General features: G+C 52.3%; 1 protein-coding gene across 3 annotated transcripts in view; it reads left to right on the top strand.

Moving 5' to 3' along the window:
- The first annotated feature begins 8370 nt into the window (after window positions 1–8370).
- The window catches only part of TBL1X (transducin beta like 1X-linked), a 266324-nt gene continuing 254236 nt past the window's right edge, over window positions 8371–20458 (top strand). For all 3 annotated transcript variants that reach the window (XM_018043751.1, XM_018043752.1, XM_018043750.1), the window contains exon 1: window positions 8371–8437. The gene's annotated coding sequence lies outside the window, so the exon portion shown is untranslated. The remainder of the gene's footprint in view (window positions 8438–20458) is intronic.

The raw sequence follows: 20458 nt of genomic DNA on the forward strand, positions 1-20458 counted from the left end.
ATATAATCACTAAATTGCCAGAGAAGGTCTGGGGCATGGAAATTGTTACAGAGCCCCTTCCTCAGTCCTTTAACTGCTTGAAAGCGTTGCGACCCCATGGACTGTAATGTGCCAGGCTCCTCTGTCTATGGAATTCTCCAGGCCAGAATACTGGACTGGGTAGCCCATCCCTTCTCCGGGGGGATCTTCCCAACCCAGGAATTGAACCAGGCTCTCTTATGTTGCAGGCGGATTCTTTACCAGCTGAGCCACCGTGGGTCCAGTCTTTCCCTCTGAACCCTAGAGATAAAAAATCCCTGCCCTCCAGTATTCCTGGGAGGATCGTATTGGATATCTTGTACCAGCTCCTCCACGCCAACTGCAAGGTGTTTTCAGTATTGGAAGGGTGAGAACTGAACGTGACACTCCAAACAGAAGGAAAGAGCCACGACTCAAGTGAATTACTCTGTAGGCGCCGCCATAACAAAGCACCGCAGATTGGGTGGTTCAAGGAAGAGAAATTTACGGGGGCTTCCCGACTGGTCCAGTCCTTAAGACTCTGCACCACCCAAGCAGGGAGCAAGGGCAAACTGGTTCGATCCCTGATGGGGGAACCAAGATCCCACCCGCGGTGTGGGGAAAGTTTAAAAAAAAAAGTGTTTTCTCACCATCTTGGAGGCTGGAAGTCTTAAGTCAGGATGTTGGCTAGGTGGAGTTCTCCAAAGATCTCCCTTCTTGCTGTGTCTTTACAGGTCATCCCTTGCTGCGCGTTTGTGTCCTAATAGTCTATTCTTGCATGTTTGTGTCCTAATAGCCTTTTCTTGGAGAGGCAATGGCGTTCTTGCCTGGAGAATCCCGGGGACGGGGGAGCCTGTTGGGCTGCCGTCTATGGGGTTGCACAGAGTCGGACACGACTGGAGTGACTTAGCAGCAGCAGCCTTTTCTTAGAAGGACACCAGTCAGATTGGATAAGGAAGGGTCACCGTAATGACTGCCTCTGATTCATTTATTGCTTTATAAGCTGGCTTTCCAAAAGCAGTTGCTCTCTGTGTGCCGCAGTCCATGGGGTCGCCAAGAGTCGGACACGACTGAGCGACTGAACTGAGAGGAAGGTATTAGGGCTTAGGACTTGAACACAGGAGTTTGAGTGAGGAGACACAATTCACCCCACCTTGAAGGAGAGAAGAGGGACTTTCCTGGTGGTCCAGTGATTAAGAATCTACCTTTCGGCGCAAGGGTACGTGGGTTAGATTCCTGGTCAGGAACTAAGATCCCACATACCTCAGAGCAATGAAGCCCACTTTATTGTTGGGTTGTCTTTATTTACTGTTAAACAGCACAGTGAAAATCCTGTGTGTTGCAACCATGACCTGATGCAGGCAAAAATAAATAAATAAAAATATGCTGCTGGCCCAGCTGGGAAAGAATCCGCCTGCAACTCGGGAGTCTGGGTTCGATCCCTGGGTTGGGAAGATCTCCTGGAGAAGGGAACGGCTACCCACTCTAGTGTTCTGGCCTGGAGAATTCCACGGACTGCTATACAGTCCATGGGGTCACAAAGAGTCGGACATGACTGAGAGACTTTCACTTTTCTAAAAAATAAAAAAGAGAGAGATGTGATGTCTCCCCAGCTCAGGAGGAGAAGAAAGGGTACCACCTACCTCATCTCGCCTCCATGTCAGATAATGGACCTCTCTCTCTGTCCTCAGCCCTGTTTACTTCTCCAGGGATGTTTGTGCTCAGCCTTCTTGTATAACCAGCCCGTTTTATAGTTTCCATTCCGGTCTCCCTAAGGAAAATTAAAAGCAAGTGCCCAAAGCAAATGGGCTTCCCTGGTGGCTCAGCTGTAAAGAATCTGCCTGCAATGTGGGAGACAGGGGTTCGATTCCTGGCTCAGGAAGATCCCCTGGAGAAGGGGTAGGCTACCCACTCTAGTATTCTTGGGTTTCCCTGGTGGCTCGGCTGGTAAAGAATCTGCCTGTAATTCGGGAGACCTGGGTTCTATCCCTGGGTTGGAAAGAGGCCCTGGAGGAGGGCATGGCAACCCACTGCAGTATTCTTGCCTGGAGAACTCATTTCATAAGGGAAGCTTGTGGTAGGTAGATGCTTCCTCAAAAGTGAGACATCCTCTGCCACCATCACCGAGGCATGGAGCACAGCAATCCTGGAGTCTCGGTCCTTTCTGAGATTTGCAAGCAAATATTGGCCTGTGTGGGCTTCCCAGGTGGCTCAGATGGTAAGGTGCCTGCCTGCAATGTGGGAGACCCGGGGTTGGATCCCTGGGTCTGGAAGATCCCCTGGAGAAGGAAATGGCAAACCCACTCCAGGACTCTTGCCTGGAAAATTCCACGGACGGAGGAGCCTGGCGGGCTACAGTCCATGGGGTCGCTAGGAGTCGGACACAACTGAGCGACTTCACTTTCACTTTATTGGCCTATGTCTGAGGAGCTGCAGAAAATCATATGGGCCTCGGTGAAATTAGATACTGGATTCAATGAAAACTAGGCAGTAATTCTCGAGAGAAGCTTAATACCTCTTCCTACTGTCTCTCTTTTTTTAAAAAAAAATAATATTAATAGACTGTTTTTTTAAAGAATGGTTTTAGACGTACAGAACAATTTAGCATACAGTACAGAGAGTTCCATTTTCCCACCTCCTACACGGCATTTCCAGTGTGAACATCTTTTGTGTGAGAGTGGTACATTTGTTACCACTCTTTATCGAATGAATATCGATAAAATCCACAGTTGAGATTCGAGGTCACTTTCGGTGCTGGCCAGGTCTACCTGTTTGGACAAATGCAGAAAGTCCTGCACCCACCACTCCAGTTTCATACAGAGTAGCTTCGCTGCCCTGAAAAGTCCCTTGGGAGCCCCATGTTCAGCCTTTCTTTCTCATCCTCAGGGCCCCCAGGCAACCACTGACCTTTCCAGTTTGGTGTTTTCTAGAACGTCATAGATGCTTACTTCTTGGAAGAAAAGTTATGACCAACCTAGGCAGCATATTTGGAGAAGGAAATGGCAACCCACTCCGGTGTTCTTGCCTGGAGAATCCCAGGGATGGGGGAGCCTGGTGGGCTGCCGTCTATGGGGTCGGACAGAGTCCGACACGACTGAAGCGACTTAGCAGCAGCAGCAGCAGGAAGCATATTAAGAAGCAGAGATGTTATTTTGCCAACAAAGGTCCATCTAGTCAAGGCTGCGGTTTTTCTTGTAGTTGTGTATAGATGTGAGAGTTGGACTGTGAAGAAAGCTGAGCCCCGAAGAACTGATGCTTTTGAACTGTGGTGTTGGAGAAGACTCTTGAGAGTCCCTTAGACTGCAAGGAGATCCAACCAGCCCATCCTAAAGATCAGTCCTGAATATTCATTGGAAGGACTGATGTTGAAGCTGAAACTCCAATCCTTTGGCCACCCGATGTGAAGAGCTGACTCATTGGAATAGACCCTGATGCTGGGAAAGATTGAGGGCAGGAGGAGAAGGGGACGACAGAGGATGAGATGGCTGGATGGCATCACCGACTCAATGGACGTGAGTTTGAGCAAGCTCCGGGAGTTGGTGATGGACAGGGAGCCCGGGCGTGCTGCAGTCCATGGTGTCGTGAAGAGTCGGGCACAACTGAGTGACTGAACTGAGCTGAACTGAGAATGTCATAGAGTCGGACTCATACAGGATGTAGACTTTTCAGGCTGGCTTCCTTCACTCGCTGACGTACATTTAAAGTTCCTCCATGTCTTTCCGTGGCTGGATATCTCATTTCTTTTCGTTGCAGAGTAATATTCTACCATATGGATGTATCCCAGTTTGCTTACTTGTCCACCTACCCACTTAACATCGTGGCTGCCTTCGGCGTTGGGTGAGTAAAGCTGCTAGACATCGCTGTGTGGGGTTTTCTACAGACACAAGTTTTCAACTTAGCTGGGTTAAAAACCCGGGAGCGTAGTGGTATGTTTCTGCTTTATAAGAGGGCTTCCCTGGTGGCTCAGAGGATAAAGCGTCTGCCTGCAATGCAGGAGACCCGGGTTCAATTCCTGGGTTGGGAAGACCCCCTGGAGAAGGAAATGGCAACCCACTCCAGTATTCTTGCCTGGAGAATCCCATGGACAGAGGAGCTTTAACTGACCAACTGCCTTCCAAAGTGGTCTTAAGTTTCACATTCCCACCAGCAGGGCATTCAGAGTTCCTGTTTGTCTGCATCCTGTTAGCATTTGAGTTTTTTCTTTTCTTTTGTTTTTGCCCTGCTTGCATTCTCTTGGTCCCCAGACCTGGAACAGAACCAGGGGCCTCTGAAGTCAAAGTACTGGGTCCCTAACCACTGGCCCGCCAGGGAGTTCTCAATGTGATATTTCCCTGTGATATATAATATTCCACAACTTTTCATGTGCTTGCTTGACATCTGTCTATCTCTTTGGGGAGATTTTGTTTCCAGACCTTTCGTCCATTTTTATTTTGGATTTTTGTCTTAGTGTCCAGTTATGAGACTTTATCTTTGCCTATTTGGGGTTCAGTCCTTTATCAGATATGGATTTTTTGCAAATATGATCTCCCAGTCTGTAGCTTGTGTTTTCATTCTCTTAACAGTCTCCTTTGTAGAACGTTAAGTTTTAAATTTTAATAAGTCCAACTCATCATTTTTTTTAAAACAGGGATCATGTTATTGATATTTTATCTGAAAACTCATCACTAAGCCTAAAGCCATCTAGATTTTTCTTTTATGTTTTCTTCTAGGAGTTTTGTGTTTTTTGCCTTTTGTGTTTAGGCAAATGATCCATTTTAAGTTAGTTTCTGTGAAGAGCCTAAGGTTTGGGCTAGATCAGTGGTTTTGTTTGTGTTGTGTTCCAGCACCATTTGTTGAAAAGGATATTCTTTCTCCACTGAAAAACCTTTGGTCCTCTGTCAAAAATTAGGTGACCGTATTTGTGTGGGTTCTGGTTGCCCTTTTATTACAAATTTGGCTGCTGTTTAGGGGGAATATTGATAGCATTTGTTGGAAGCAGATTCTTGTATTCCAGCTGTTTCCATCAACAACCAAAAATTGTTTGTAGTACAGACATTGTGCAGTGGATAACTGTGAAAATCATTGCTGCTGAGGCCTCCATAGTAGCCTTTATACCCTTGTCAGAATGCAGGAGCTCCTTTCCTGCTCGACTTTAAGGTGCCTTTTTTTTTTCTTCCACCATTTGAAAAATCTGAAAGCCACATTAAATAGTCTAATTTCCCACCTACCCACCGCCCATCTAGCATTCAGAAAGTGGGATTTCAGTGTTACTATGGTAATGTAGGGGTCGCCTTTCCTATCTGAGGTCACAAAATCCCTGGGGGCTCCTAGGACTCTCTGATAAAGGTGCTCCAGTCTTTACTTGTAAAAAGAAGACCCCTGGGATTGCTGGGAGCCGATCAAACAGGAAAGATGAACCCCAAACTCCCTTGCATTGTTAATTACAAGGATGTGAAAGTCACTCAGTCCTGTCTGACTGTTTGCGACCCCCTGGACTATACAGTCCATGGAATTCTCCAGGCCAAAAGACTGGAGTGGGGTAGCCTTTCCCTTTCTCCAGGGGACCTTCCCAACCCAGGGATCGAACCCAGGTCTCCCGCATTGCAGGCATGGATTCTTTCTGAGCCAGACCAGCTGCAAAAACCGGCCACGCCGGGGCGTAGGAGGGAGGGAAGATTTCCACCACTTTTCCATACTTTAAAAATGACTGGCATCTGCCAAGACATCAAAACATACAAAAGAAGCCTTTCTCCTGGTCTCGTTCGGTTCGGAATTTCCAAGCAGCTCCGGACGAGCAGCTAGCGGTGGCAAGCCAGAGAGGGCCAGGTTTGGCTGCGCGGCTACTCGAGAGTGTGCGGTAGCCGAGGGCCGACGTCCCCGTAGAGCAAAGCGCGGTAATGATGTCAACTTGTTATTTACTTTCCAAATCTGAATGACTGAGCAAGGCGAAAGGAGAAATCAATCAACCGCAATGTGACCCTACAGGCGGAAAAAAACGCAGCGCTCCCACCAGCGGGCGGTGGGGGGAAGGGAAGCACGTGTAACCGGGGCCGAGTTGCATCAGGCGCCCTAGCCGGCCTGGGTTTTCTGTTGCATAGCCTTGGTTTTTTTTTTTTTTTTTTTCCGATTGCATAAAAAGACCTCAGCCTCAGTCCTCACAAGCCCTAGGAGCCCGGGAGCCAGGCCGGGCAGGCTGGAGACAAGGCCCCGCCACGTCCTTTTGTGTGTGTGTCTGTGTGTGTGTGTGTGTGTGTGTGTGGTGGGGGGTGGGGAGAGGCTTGAATGGCAACCGGTAGAAAAGAAGGGCAAAATCTATTCTGCTGATTCACAATTATGGAGACCGTGTCTTTTTTTTTTTTTTTTTTATTGCTGTGCTCGAATAATGGTGCAGTCACCGTCGTTTGAAATCATTGACGTTTTACAGCAATATTCGGCAACGTCATTTTGAGGCCGCCTTTTGGAATGGAGGATCAGCCCCTTAAAAAAAAAAAAGTCACCTCGCCTCCCCTCCCCACATGGTCAGGAACAACAAACGGCCCAGTGTCCCAGAAAGGAGCAAGCGAGGTTACAGTGCAAAATGCTGAGTATCCTGGGCTCTTTAGGGAAAAAAAAAAAAAAAAAAAACATCGTTAGGCACCAAAGGGAGGGGCTCGCTTCCTTGAAAATATTCGCCAAAGCAGACATCCAAGGTGCTGGGGTGCGTGTGCAGCGCGCGCGTGTTTGTTTCAGCGAATTCAGGTCACGCGTGGTGGGCAGTTGTCACCAACCCGGAGGGGGAGAAAGCAACCTGGGGCCTAGGGTTTACCAGGGCTGGGCCGAGTCAGCTATTGCAACAGCAAACAGCTTTGCAAATGTCCCAGGTTCTGCAGCCTGCGGCTGGAGGTGGGGGTGGGGACGGGTGAGAAGGCCCCAGGGCCCCGGTTCCACCACCACGCTCCCCCCCCAAACCCCCGCCTGGAGCACCCCCACCCCAGCTCCTGGCGTCCACCCCAGTACGTCCACCCCAGTATGTCTTGAGTTTCTTTTTCCCCAAGCGCCTTCCCTGCTAGGGATTTTTGCAAAGGTGGAGGCTTCACTGGAGCCCCCACTTTTGGGGGGAAGGGGAAGAGACCGCGGGGGGCGGGGGATGGCCTTTCGGCCAGCGACTTGGAGGGGGCTGACACCCTCAGGCAGGTTCGGGGAGTGGGGGAGGGTAACAGCAGTAGCCCTGTCTCCCTGCCCCCCCACCCCCACCCCGGAGACCACGGGGGTGGCGATTCGGTTCCTGTCCCCTCCTGGATAATGGGTTGGGAACTGGGTGGGGAGTAGGTCCGAGTTTTCTGATGCGCACACCCCCCCACCACCCGATGGAGGCCACTGGGTTGGGACAAGGTTCGCAGAGAGGAGGAAAGAGGCCGGGGTTCCTCTCACCCAGCCCAGGCGTGGCGGGGAGCGGGGAGCTGGGGGAGGGAGGGTGAGGGACAGGGAAGGGTCGGAGGGTCCCCCTCCGCGGGGGAGGGGGGTGGATTGGGACACAGGTTTCCCGCCCCCCCCCGAGGCCGTGGGGGAGGGGCCCAGGCTCTCACCGCCTGCTCCGTGGGGGAAGGGCAGGCCTGGGTGCGTGGGGGAGAGGAGCTGGCCTGGGACCGCGGCCCCTTTGGGCGTGGGGGAGGGCAATGGGGGAGGGTCTGGGTGGTGGGGAGGGGGGACGCGGGTTGGGGGAGGGCGCAGGGTACCTGGGCTCCCCTCGCCTGGCGGCGGGGGAGGGGGCGGGCTGGGGCCGTGGGGCAGGGGCTGGCCGAGGACGAGGCCTCTTTGGGGGTGGGGGAGGGCGGTGAGAAGGGACCCGCGTGGGGGAGGGTGCAGGGGCCCCTTCCCCTGAGGCGGGGTCGAGCGCAGGCTGGGGGCAGTGGGGGAGGGCGACGGGGAGGCCCCGGGTCGGGGAGGCCGCAGGCTGGGGGATGTGGGGGGTGATGGGGGAGGGCAATGGGGGGGGCCCCGGGCTCCCCTCCCCCGGCGGCGGCGGCGGGGGCGGGCGCAGGCTGGGGGCGGCGCCCAGGGCCGTCCTCCCGGCCCGGGTCGGCGTTCCCGCGGCCGCTCCCCAGCGGAGGTCACTGGCCGCGCCGGTCCCTCCCGCGTCCCGCCCTCTCCCGCTGCCGCCGTTTCCCCCCCTCCCCGCCCGCCCCGTCCTCCGCGCTCGGGAGCGAGGAGCCGCCCGCGCCCCCGCCCCGCCGCCGCCGCCGCAGCGCCCTCGCCGCCATTCGGCACCCGAAACTTTCCAGCGCCCGCGCGTCTCGGGGACTCGGCGGCGGCGGGGGACGCGGGGCGGGGGCGGCCCGGGGGGGCGGCGCGCGGCGGCTCCGGGCGCCGGGCCCTCGGCGGCCGCGGCGCGGCCCGGGCTCGGCGGCGGCGGCGGCGGCGGCCGGCGGGGCGCAGGCTCGGAGCGGCGGCGCCGGACACAAGTTGCGCGGCTCAGGGCGAGGTGAGTGTGCGCGCGGGGCTCGGCCCGGGCCGGGCGCGCTGCGGAAACTTCTCTCGCTCGGGGTAGGGGGGAGGCCCGGGCCCGGCTCATTCCCGCTCTCCGAGGGGCTCAGGCCGGCCGCCCGCCCGCCTGGGGACCCCCGTCTCTGGTTAGGGGGGCGGGGTGCAGTGGAGAGGGGGGCCCAGCTTCCCCAAGTGTCCCCCGGGGGCTCGGGCTGGGGTGCTGCGCGCGCTCCCTGCAGGCTGAACAATACCCCGATGGGGCCGCTCCCCCAAAGTGGTGCCGGCGCGTCGGGGGTTGTGGGGGCGGGCGGAGACTGGAGCGGGGGGGAAAGGGGAGGCTTCTTTGTTTTGGGGAGGGCGAGGTGACCGGTAAGTTTTGGCGAGGAGGGTGGGGGTGGGGAGCGCTCCATTGGTCCCCTCGGGTGCCGCTTTTGTCTGCCGGGCCCGAGGCTGGCCGGGCAAGCCTGCGCGGCCGCGGGGACCCCCCCCCCATGGGAGAGGGGAGCCCCATTCATCGCCCCCCACGGGGGCGCGGGCCGGGACCCCAGGGGGCGCGCCGCGGCGGCGCGCGTAGGGCGCACTGAGTGGCGCGCGAGGCAGCGCGGGCCCGCGGCGGTTCAGTTTCTGCGGCGCGGAAACTGTCAGGAAGTGGGGAGCTCCCCCCAACTTGCGCCCCCACCCTCCCAGCCCGGCCCGTAGCGAGGAAAACAGGATGGGGACACCTTGGGTGGGTGGGGGGTGGGCGTCCCTAGGCGATCTACAGAGCGCGCCCTGGGGGGGGGGCGGCTGTAGACCTGTTGCGCCCGGTCTGGGGGGGAGGGGTGCCCCGAGATCCGCGTGCCAGGCAGTGCTTCCTTCTCCCCACCCCCTACCCCGCCACCCTCCCGAGGGGACCTCGCCCACGGCGGTGGGGTGGCCGGTTCGGAATGGAGTGGGGCGCTCCATAGTGGGGTCGGGGGCCACCGGAGGTCGCCGGGGGCTGTGACACTTGGGGGTCACTAGAGGCCCCCCCCAACTCGGGGCTCTGGGACTTCACGTGCGTTGCCCGTGCGCGGCAAGGCCCGCGCCAGGGATGGTTTTAAGGCACGGCCTGGCCTTCCTCCGAGTCCACTGCAAATTCCACTAAGTTAAAAAGTCCGAGGTGTGGTGGTGGTGTCGATATTTTCCCCTCCTGTCGCCGATGTTGTAGCGCGGAACCGCCAAGGAGGTAGAAATCCGTCTCCTCTGTTCCTTCTGCCGCGGCTTGGGTTCTTGCTTGGCTTTGTCACATATGGCTTGAGCTGACTTCTTAAATGTTTTTCTATCCAGACGCGCCGCCTGAGCCCCTGGGTTAACCTGGAAGGCGAGGGGCGGGACTCCAGCCTGGGGGAGGGGGGGCGTGCGGGTGGTGATGGCGGGGAGGCTCGGGTTAAGTCCAGTCTGATCGGTGGCCTCAGGGGTAGCAGATGGTGGAAGGTCTTCTGGGAAGTTTAGTCATTCCTAGAAGAGACGCGATCGGGTGGGGGTGGGGAGATGTCGATTATGGAAACCATTGAGAGTTGAAGACGCTTTTCACGTGGAAGGGATGTTCAGATATCTCAGATTTACTGCAGATTGCCGTGGAAAACCACCCAGCTGGATAACGAATCCGGAAATGAAAGTTTGAAGTCCCATCCCTTGACCCACGTCTTAAAATGGCCCCTGAAGGATCATTCCGTGTGAAGTTCCTTAAGTGAACACACACCTGTGGAACAGCCCGTGAAGACTCTAAGGTGTTTTTTCTTTGGTGCTGTGCAAAGCAAGGAGGTGGGCTCTGCTTTTATTCCACGGCTTAGTCACTCCAGGTATTATCAGCACCTGCACCCCCGCCCCCCCGCCCCCCGCCATTGAAATTTCACCCCTGGAGCCTGAGTCTTGCTCCTCCTGCAAGTTGGGGTGTTTTAAAGTTCCTGCAGTCAACCCCTTTGAACCAGAGAAGCTTCAGTGTTCTCATTGGTGATGACTTCCTGAATGTACCTGGGTGGGAGGTTTGTAGGTTTCAGTGCTAGGCAGCCAAAGACCCCCTGAGTCCAGCTCCGTGGGGACACGTAAAACTGCTTTTGCTGGAAAAGCAACCTTTGTCCCCATCTGGCCTGAACTAGTGAAACAGCCCACCCTGATGTCCTGCTCCACCATTGACCTTGAAGTCCTGCCAGTTTTCCGAGTATTATTTGCTATATGTGCAAAAATAAAAATGGGAACCGAGATCACGGTACTCATTGGATAGTGTAGGGGCAGAGAGGAGGAACCGTTATGTGTAAGTTTTTTTGAAAACGTGGAGTTCGCTTGTAAATTTTCACTGTTGCTCTGGCGCAGATAGATTCATCGTCCTTTGGTTACTCAAATGCCATGCACTGAGGATTTTACAGGCACTTAACGCCCTGTGTGCAGCGATTATTATTTCCATTCAGCTGCAGGAGACACTGACTTTGCTCATCTGTGGTGGAGGGAAGATTGTTTGATTCTGGAAACCCAGCTCTGAAGCTTGGTGTTGTCTTCCTGTGTTGACATGGGGTGAATGTTCGAATTTGGAGACAAACTTGTTAAATTACAGAGACACACTTTCTCCCCCACACAGAATCTTACATTGAACTCTCTCTCTATATATAAAATCCTAGATTTCTCAACAGAAATCATGAAAGGTCAATCACAGTGGCAGCATTCTTTTGTGCATAGCTTAATTATCTGGTGTGGTAGCCACTACCCACCTGGGCATATTTAGATTCCAGCTAATTAAAGTTCATGTAATAGTGGTGGTGTTACTGAAATGCCCAGGTCTGTTGCTTCAGTGCTCTGTCCGTAATTCAGATAGCCAACAGGTGTGTGTACCTGGGGGTCACCTTATTGCAACAGTGCAGAACTTGCAGAAAGTCCAGTTTGGGAGTGGTGCTCTGCAGTTTGGCTTCCCCGGGTGGCTCAATGGTAAAGAATCTGCGTGCAATGCAGGAGACTCGAGTTCGACCCCTGAGCTGGGACAATCCCCTGGAGGGGGAAATGGCAACCCACTCCAGTATTGCCTGGAGAATCCCATGGTCAGAGGAGCCTGGCGGTCTACAGTACACGGGGTTGCAAAGAGTTGGACATGACTGAAGTGATTTAACACACACTCACTATATTTACTGCAAGTGAGGCTCTGTAAAGAGAACAGTAAAGAGTTAGCCTGCTGCTTGTGGGAGGAGGGGAGAGGCTCTAAGAATTTTAGACAATTTACTGGTCAGTCAGTTCAGTTACAGTTGTATCCGACTCTTTGCGACCCCATAAACCGCAGGACGCCAGGCCTCTCTGTCCATCACCAACTCCCGCAGTTCACCCAAACCCATGTCCATTGAGTCGGTGATGCCATCCAACCATCATCCTCTGTCGTCCCCTTCTCCTGCTCTCAATCTTTCCCAGCATCAGGGTCTTTTCCAATGAGTCAGCTCTTCGAATCAGGTGGCCAAAGTAAACCTTTAAAAAGAAAAGTTTCAGCTAGCAAGTCACCTGGGAAAGTGATTTCAGTAAGATTGACAGCTGCAGTTTCAAGGTTGAGGCGGTGTGGATCACTTCTGAATTAGAAAACCAGGACTCCAAGCTGGAGTTTTCGTGAGGATTCAACTTTGGAAAAAGAGTGTGCCTCAGTTTCCCTTTCTGAAGAAAAGCCAGTCCTCACGTTGCCTGCCCGAGTGTGTTGTGGCCAACATCCCTTGGGGGTCTCAAGGTGTTGCCGACAGTGTGGCCCCATGTAGCTGATTGAGAGACCATATCTGATACGCTCCCCTTCTCTCCACTCCCCAAGCCAAGTTTGTGTTCTAAGTTTTAATGTCCTGAGGGCAAAATCTTCTGTATCAAGAAGGCCGACGAGGAATCCTCCCTACAGATGAGACTTGACAATGGTCAGTGTGTTTTTAACAAGTGGCTGAATGGTGGCTGTTTCCTGTACACCGGTCCCTGCATCAGGATGTTATTTTTAATTCCTTAGTTGATGTGTTTGCATAATCTTTTGCGGTTTTTTTTGCCACGGATTAGAAATTTTATTTGTAAATCAGGAGGGTGGGGGGAACCCAGTTTTGCTTTTGGGAGAGAGGTGACTTCCCAGATGGCCCCTTTGTGGTGTTTGTCTTTAGTCTTGCTTTTATTTCAAGAGCTGTCAGCCTCTGAGACACCCGGGATAGTCACGATTATTTCGCTTGCAGAGTGGCGAAATGGGTTCCAGCAGGGGGAAGCCAGACCCAGAGAAGGCATCTCACTTAGGTCTTGAGCATCAGGAATTCACAGCCTCCCTCAGGGACCTATCGGGAAGGAGGGCTCCTCACACCAAACCTGGGGATGCCCCCTCGCCCAGCTCTTGTCCAGGAGCATTGCCAGGTTTGACCGGGGCCAGGGGACCAGCCTGATCGCACTGCCCTGTAAAACGAGGCCCCCCCAGGTGTGGTCTGTCCACACCTCGCTGTTGCCTCCTGTTTCTCCTTTAGAAACCTATGTGACCTGCAGTAATAAGCTGTTTTCAGCACCTGAGACGCTTAAAAAATAGCGTTCAATCGGGAGGCAAGACTCAAGTCGTTTTGTAAACATGCTTAAGTTGAAAAGATGATAAACTTTTTTTTTTTCCCCCATAACTATTTTTAGCGTGAAGGAAGTAACTGGACACCAGTTGTCCCCTCGGGGCTGGCCCTCCGTGGCCCTCTCCCCTCATCCACCCTTCCCATGGGGCTGGACCAAACGGATAGGCCTGGCCGTACCACCAGTCAAACCAAAAGAAAAGCTGGATGTGTGAAGGGACAGACAGATGGAGTCCACGTGTTTTTTTAAAGGGAAAGGGAGAAAGCAAATTTAAAACCTCAGGGCAGTGGGGGGGTGGGGGTGGAAATGGAGGCGGTCACGAATGTGCTCCCCCGACCCTTGATCCAGGGTGGTCGTAAGCTTGCAGAGGGGATGGCCTCCTGCAAGCCCTCTTGTGTGCGATCACCGCCATCAAATATTTCCTGGGAATCCCCTGCCGGATGGAAGGATGCAGGTGTGAAGTGGAAGCCATTGGAAACAGTTTACTTGGAGCAAATGTACACTTAGAAACAGAGGGGAGATTATTTCCATCTTACACCGGAAGTTGGGTACCGCTTCCACGGGTCTGGTTGGCCCTTGGTGGGCAGAAATGAGCCATGAAGCATTGGCTTGCAGGTTGAAGACAGAGAAACAGAGAGAAGACTATTTCCATCTTCTGCAGGAAGTTGGGTACCACTTCCACGGGTCTGGTTAGCTCTTGGTGGGTGGAAATGAGCCATGAAGCATTGGCTCGCAGGTTGAAGAGAAATAGAAGTTTAAGCAGGTGAAGGTAGAGGAGATGGTTGCATATGGAAACTGTGTCCTCAGCGTTTGAACGCGGGAAGCTCATCGTCCACTCATAGTCCTCAGCTCAGGCACTTTCGCCCCCTACAGTGTTTGGCAGCATCTGGAGACACCTGCGGCGGTCACGTGTTGGGGGTTGAGGGGACGGTGGTCTCCCTGGTGGGCCCACGGATGTTGGGTCCCCTCTCACGGTGCTCCTTGGTACAGAGCCACTCCCAAAGAAGGACCCAGTGCTGTGAGTCCTGAGTCCTGTTTTGGTCCGGGGGCCAGTGGGATGGCGGGACAAGGTAGGCGTCGGTCGGTCCTCGCAGGCCGTTTTAGGATGCTTTCGAAGGAAGGGAGGACAAGGGAACAGGAGGAGGTGGCCAGCTGGATGGCCTTTGGGGACCGCAGCAGCTGGAGGGGCTCGGTGGGCCAGGATGTGTTCATGCCCAGTTCAGCTCCCACTCTGTCTTCAGCCCCAGGCTTTTCAGAGCCCTTGAGGCTTTGCACCCCTGCACTGGTCTTCTTCCTGTGGGTTTTGTTGACGTCACTGCAGATTTGCCCATGTGTTGCTCTCAGTCAGCTTCTGGGGACTTTGGGTATTTATCGGGTTGGGGTGGGGGGAACCCAGCACCTGTCTGCTGTTTTAGGCCTTCACAGGGTCCAGGGCCGTGTGGGTTAACCTGGACTGGGGGGTGGCGACCTCCACTGCTGGGGGTGCTCCAGAGGGCTAGGGGATAGGGTCCCCTACTTGCGGGATTCAGGCTGGGTCCCCTCTCCTGTGACTAGTGGGTTAGTGGACAAGGGCTGGGGAGCCGCAGGGCTGTGGACCTGCAGTGGGTGGGTGGGGGTCACCCCTGGCACCCAGAGTCTGGTCCCTGCGTGCACTGGGGTCTCCCGGAGCCAGCCTGAAGCACTTTCCTCTGGAAGCACTAGGGGAGCGCCAGGCACGCCCTGGTTGGGGGCCTTGTGAGCTGCTGGTGGTCCTGGGCGTGGGGGTGGGGGCAGGGCTCTGAAGGAAATCTGGTTTGAGGCCAGCTCACCATGCACCGATGTCGCCTTTGGGCATATCAGTGATCTCCCCTGGCCTTGGTTTACTCATGTCGAGAGAGAGAGAGGCAGAGACAGAGAAAAGCAAATTTATTTCTCAGGCTTGTTGTGTTAACAGACAGGGTTATCATCATGCTTGGAGCCCTGTGTGCTCATGTCTTACTCTCCTCTAAAGTTGGGAGTGGCTGGGGAAGCATCCAATAATAACAAGAATACTATGTCTTTATTAGTTCCGGTGGTCTCCAGCAATTGCCTGCTTGCTTTCCTTGTCTTTTTCTCTCCTCTTGAGTTAAATTTCAGGGCTGGCACGTTCACACACACACACACACACACACACACACACGCGCTATATATAGATCCATATATACTCTGTGTGTTTCCCAGATTTACTCTATGATGGAGTTTGAATTTCTGCATGCTGAAATGTCTGTAACCAGCACCACCAGAATCAGGGTGAAAAGTGACAGGGAAATTGTTCAGTTGTGTCCAACTCTCTGCAACCCTATGGACTGCAGCACGCCAGGCCTCGCTGTCCATCATCAACTCCCAGAGTGTACTCAGATTCGTGTCCATCGAGTCAGTGATGCCATCCAACCATCTCATCCTCTGTCGTCCCCTTCTCCTCCTGCCTTCAACCATTCTTTCCCAACATCAGGGTCTTTTCGCATGAGCCACCTCTTCGCATCAGGTAGCCGAGGTATTGGAGTTTCAGCTTTAGCATCAGTCCTTCTGGTGAATATTCAGGACAGAGTTCCTTTAGAGTGGTCTGGTTGGATCTCCTTGCAGTCCAAGGGAGTCTCAAGAATCTTTTCCAAGACCACAGTTCAAAAGCATCCATTCTTTGGTACTCAGCTTTCTTTATAGTCCAATTCTCCCGTCACAGTACATCATGCTAAATGCCAGGGTGGATAAAACACAGGTGGAATGAAGATTGCCGGAGAAATATCAATAACCTCACATGACACCACCTTTATGGCAGAAAGCAAAGAGGAACTCAAGAGCCTCTTGATGAAAGTGAAAGAGGATAATGAAAAAGCTGGTTTAAAACTCAACATTCAGAAAACTAAGATCACGGCATCACTTCATGGCAAAAAGATGGGGAAACAGTGGACACAGTGGCAGACTTTATTTTTGGGGCTCCGAAATCACTGCAGATGGTGACTGCATCCATGATACTAGAAGATGCTTGTTCCTTGGAAGAAAAGCTCTGACCAACCTAGACAGTGTATTAAAAATCAGAGATGTTACTTTGTCGACAAACGTTCATCTAGTCAAAGCTATGGTTTTCCCAGTAATAATGTATAGATGTTAGAGCTGGACCATAAGGAGAGCCGAGCGCCTAAGAAATGATGCCTTTGAACTGTGGTGTTGGAGAAGACTCTTGAGAGTCCCTTCGACTGCAAGGAGATACAACCCAATCCATCCTAAAGGAACTCAGTCCTGAATATTCTTTGGAAGGACTGATGCTGAAGCTGAAACTCCAATACCTTGGTTACCTGATAGTGAAGAGCTGACTCCTTGGAAAAGACCCTGATGCTGGGAAAGATTGAAGGCGGGAGGAGAAGGGGACGGCAGAGGATGAGATGGTTGGATGGCATCACCGACTTGATGGACATGAGTGTGAGCAAGCTCCAGGAGTTGGTGGTAGACGGGGAGGCCTGGCATACTGCGGTCCATGCAGTCGCAAAGAGTCAGATGTGACTGAGCTTAGTTAACTGAACACTTGGACCAGTGTATTTTCCTGAGAATCATTCTGCACCGTGCATATCATCAAAAGCAAGGGAAAACCACACTTAGAGCTTCTTAATACTTGGAAGAGATCATGGTGAAAAAAATGTCAGGTGTCTTGTGGTCTTAGGTGCCTGAGATTTAGTCTCTTCCTATGCCGGGCAGTCCTTGCTTCGAGATCAGTGAGGTGGGACATTTTTTGGGGGGCCGCATTCAGAGACTTTCTCCAGCAATCCTGCGGAGAGACATTGAATATGTCCCGTATATTCGCAGCTCCTGTCTTGAGTTTCAAAAACTGGACTTGCCTTTTCGAGGCAGTGGTTTTTCCCAGTGGGTTAATACCGGTGCCATAAGGCAGGCTAAAAATACCCACTTGTGCTGGCATTGGCTTGTCGTGGAAATAAAATTCCTACAGCTGTGTTTCTCTGTGGTTGCTGACCTACATTTTACCTTGGGTCGTCGTTTCACTGTCTGTGATCAAGTGAGACGTGGCGTGTGCTCTTAGGACAAGCCTTCGCCTGACGTGTTGGCCAGGTGAGTCCTGCCTTGGGCTTGTGTTGAAGTCATTGAACCTGTGTGTGTCCTCAAGTGTAGCGTTGAAGGCGTAAAGGAGCTAGCTGTGAAGCCTCTCACATGTCTCGTGTGTGCAGATTCTAATGTGGAAAAGGAAGACTGCTTCAGTGTTGATGATGGCTTTTTTAAAAAAATTGATTGCAGTTTTTGGACTGTGATAGGTTTTTGTTGCATCGTGTGGGCTTTCTCGTTCCGGCGAGCAGGGTCGAATCTTCTCAGCAGTGCTTAGGTTTCTCGTTGCGGTGGTGTCTCTTGTGGCAGAGTGGAGGCTCTAGGGTGCTCGGGTGTCAGTAGTTGCAGCCCAGGGCCTCAGCGCTTGTAACCCTCAGGCTTAGTTGCATGGTGGCCTGGGGGATCTTCCCTGGCCAGGGATCGAACCTGTTTGCCTTCCGTTGCGAGGCAGATTCTTAACCACTGGACCACTAGGGAAGCTCCCATCTTTTTTTTTTAAAAAAAACACTCTTATAGGTTACGGTTTCAGTTCAGTTCCGTTGCTCAGTCGTGTCTGACTCTTTGCGACCCCCTGGACTGCAGCATGCCAGGCCTCCCTGTCTATCACCTACTCCTGGAGTCCACCCAAACCCATATCCATTGAGTCGGTAATGCCATCCAGCCATCTCATCCTCTGTTGTCCCCTTCTCCTCCTGCCTTCAATCTTTTCCAGCATCAGGGTCTTTTCCAAGAAATCAGTTCTTCCCATCAGGTGGCCGGAGTATTGGAGCTTAAACATCAGTCCTTCCAATGAATATTCAGGACTGAGTTCCTTTAGGATGGACTGGTTGGATCTCCTTGCAGTCCAAGGGACTCTCAAGAGTCTTCTCCAACACCAGAGTTCAAAAGCATCAATTCTTCGGCACTCAGCTTTCTTTATGGTTCAACCTTCACATCCGTACATGACTGCTGGAGAAATCATAGCCTTGACTAGACAGACCTTTGTTGGCAAAGTGATGTCTCTGCTTTTTAATATGCTGTCTAGGTTGGTCATCGGAGCAAGTGTCTTTTAATTTCATGGCTGCAGTCACCATCTGCAGTGATTTTGGAGCCTGTGAAAACAAAGTCTGTCACTGTTTCCATTGTTTCCCCATCTATTTGCCATGAAGTGATGGGACTGGATGCCATGATCTTTATGTTTTGAACGTTGAGTTTATGGTGGTTTTGTATTAACTAGCTGTTTGGGAGAACTGTGTGTCCTGCTTTGTCATGTTTCCCGTGATTGAAATAGGCAATCCTCAACATTGCTAAGTCAGTTGCCTACTTAGGAAAAAAAAAAGAAAAAAAAAGCCCTGTAGCATTTCAGAGGACACTTTGCGCTGTGAGTTACCCCCGAATAATTCTTAGGAGTGGTGTTGTCTTCTGATCTCCAGAGACCCTGTGAAAGAAGCAGAAATGATGCTCAGGGCAAAATTCAGTGTTTATTCTTGTGAAGAGTGTCTCTTGCCTGGAATTCCTGTCATTTATTCCTGTCGTGGTCTGTGTGGCTAGAATGCTAAAAAGGAAACAAGAGAGATCTCTTTATTTACTTCTCTTGAGCCCGAAGGTGACCCCAAATAGCCATCCCCTAGCACTTTGCTTTCTGGAACAGTTGCCACCAACCTGCCCCATCCATCCCACCCCCCACCCCCGCCCCCCCCCCCACCCCCCGACCCTGTACCTCCTCCACCAACTCGATCAGCCTCCCTGTTTTTCTCCAAGACGTTGAAGACTTCTGTGAGAGTCAGCCTCATCCATGTTGGAGCAATCCATGTACAGAGACGGCCCTTCCTGTCTTGGAGAGCTGGACTCGTAACTGTTACAGACTTGCCCCTTGTCATCCGGCTCTAAGGTGTCTGTGAACATCCGTTATCCACTTTGCAATAATTTCTGTTAGTTTAAACTTTCTGGGAGATGGAAATGTGGGCAAAAGAAGTTTGTGTGATGCCATATTGTTTCTTAAATCAGGAATAGCAAATACTTTGATATAGTAAAGACCTGGTAAGTTATGATGGAGAACTGGAGAAAATCCTGTGTCACTGAGCAGAGATTTTTGTTTCTGGTGCGTCGTGAGTGATTCTTCAGTTCAGTGGCTCAGCTGTGTTCAACTCTTTGCATTCCCACGGGCTGCAGCACACCAGGGCTCCCTGTCCATCACCAACTCCCGGAGCTTGCTCAAACTCACGTCCATTGAGTCAGTGATGGCCATCCCACCATCTCATCCTCTGTCGTCCCCTTCTCCTCCCGCCCTCAATCTTTCCGAGCATAAGGGTCTTTTCCAATGAGTCAGCCCTTCTCATCAGGTGGCCAAAGTATTGGATTTAGTCAGGTCAACTCTCCCTTTCCAGGTGCCGTTGTTATCTTAACATGCGTTTGAAGATGAGAACTGAGAAAGTAGAGTCTGCTTCACGTCTGTTGTGCCGGTTATGCGGACGTAATTCTCAGCATCTATAAAGTTAGCCAGGTGATTGCCGAGTTTTACGTCGAATTTCAGAAAAGCAACTCAGCAGAGCATTGATTCATTTAGGAGACAGGTTCAAGTTGGGTCCTTGCCAAGGTGGTTTTTCCCAACAGAATCTTATCAGGCATTTTAATCCCTTGAAACTTGACTGCCAACTCAGTGTTGGTTACAGACTCAGATATTCACGGTTATCAACGTAAGAACCACGGTTGCTAGTTTCGGACAGTTGCAGGTCAGTCTTGGGAGACACGCTTTGGTTTAGCTCCTAATGTGATCATGGAAAAAGTAATCACGTTAGGTTTGTGTTCCTAAGACGCATGATGATTCTGTGCCAATTTCAACAGTTTCCAGGGATCTGAAGTGTAATTCTTCAAAAAGCTTTGCCAGGAGAGAGAGCGGTGGAGGGGCACCTGGCCCAGAAGTTGGTGACAGTGAGAATTAATGATGTCGCGTGTCCAGGGCATGACAAGAGATGGTTGTAGACCGGCTGAAAACAAGTGGAGGAGTTTATGGAAATGGAACTTGCCTGTTAAATTTCACGGGCCTCTGACTACGTTTCCTTGAAACCCAGAGTCTCCACCTTTAGTTGGGGCCGAGGAGGACACAGGTGCCTTGTTTCTGCTTTCAATTCCCGAAGTGGACTCCTGAGAAGTGAATTTCATCTCTGGTAGGTGCTCTGTGAGGTTTACTGGAGTGCAGGAAGAAACTTAAGTTGTCTGTGTGTGTGTATGTGTGTGTTTTTTAAATAGTTAGAAAATGTCTGTGGTCTGTGAAAAATGCATAGAACGTTAGTTGAGTGTTATCCCTAGCTAATACTTAGAGGACTTGGGGTTAATGCTTCAGTGGTTTTCACTGAGAGGTGTATGGTGAAAAACTGTCTTAGAGATCACCGGTGAGGTCCTTAGGGGTGATGAA

This window comes from Capra hircus, assembly GCF_001704415.2.
Source record: "Capra hircus breed San Clemente chromosome X unlocalized genomic scaffold, ASM170441v1, whole genome shotgun sequence".
NCBI classification, from domain to species: Eukaryota; Metazoa; Chordata; class Mammalia; order Artiodactyla; family Bovidae; genus Capra; species Capra hircus.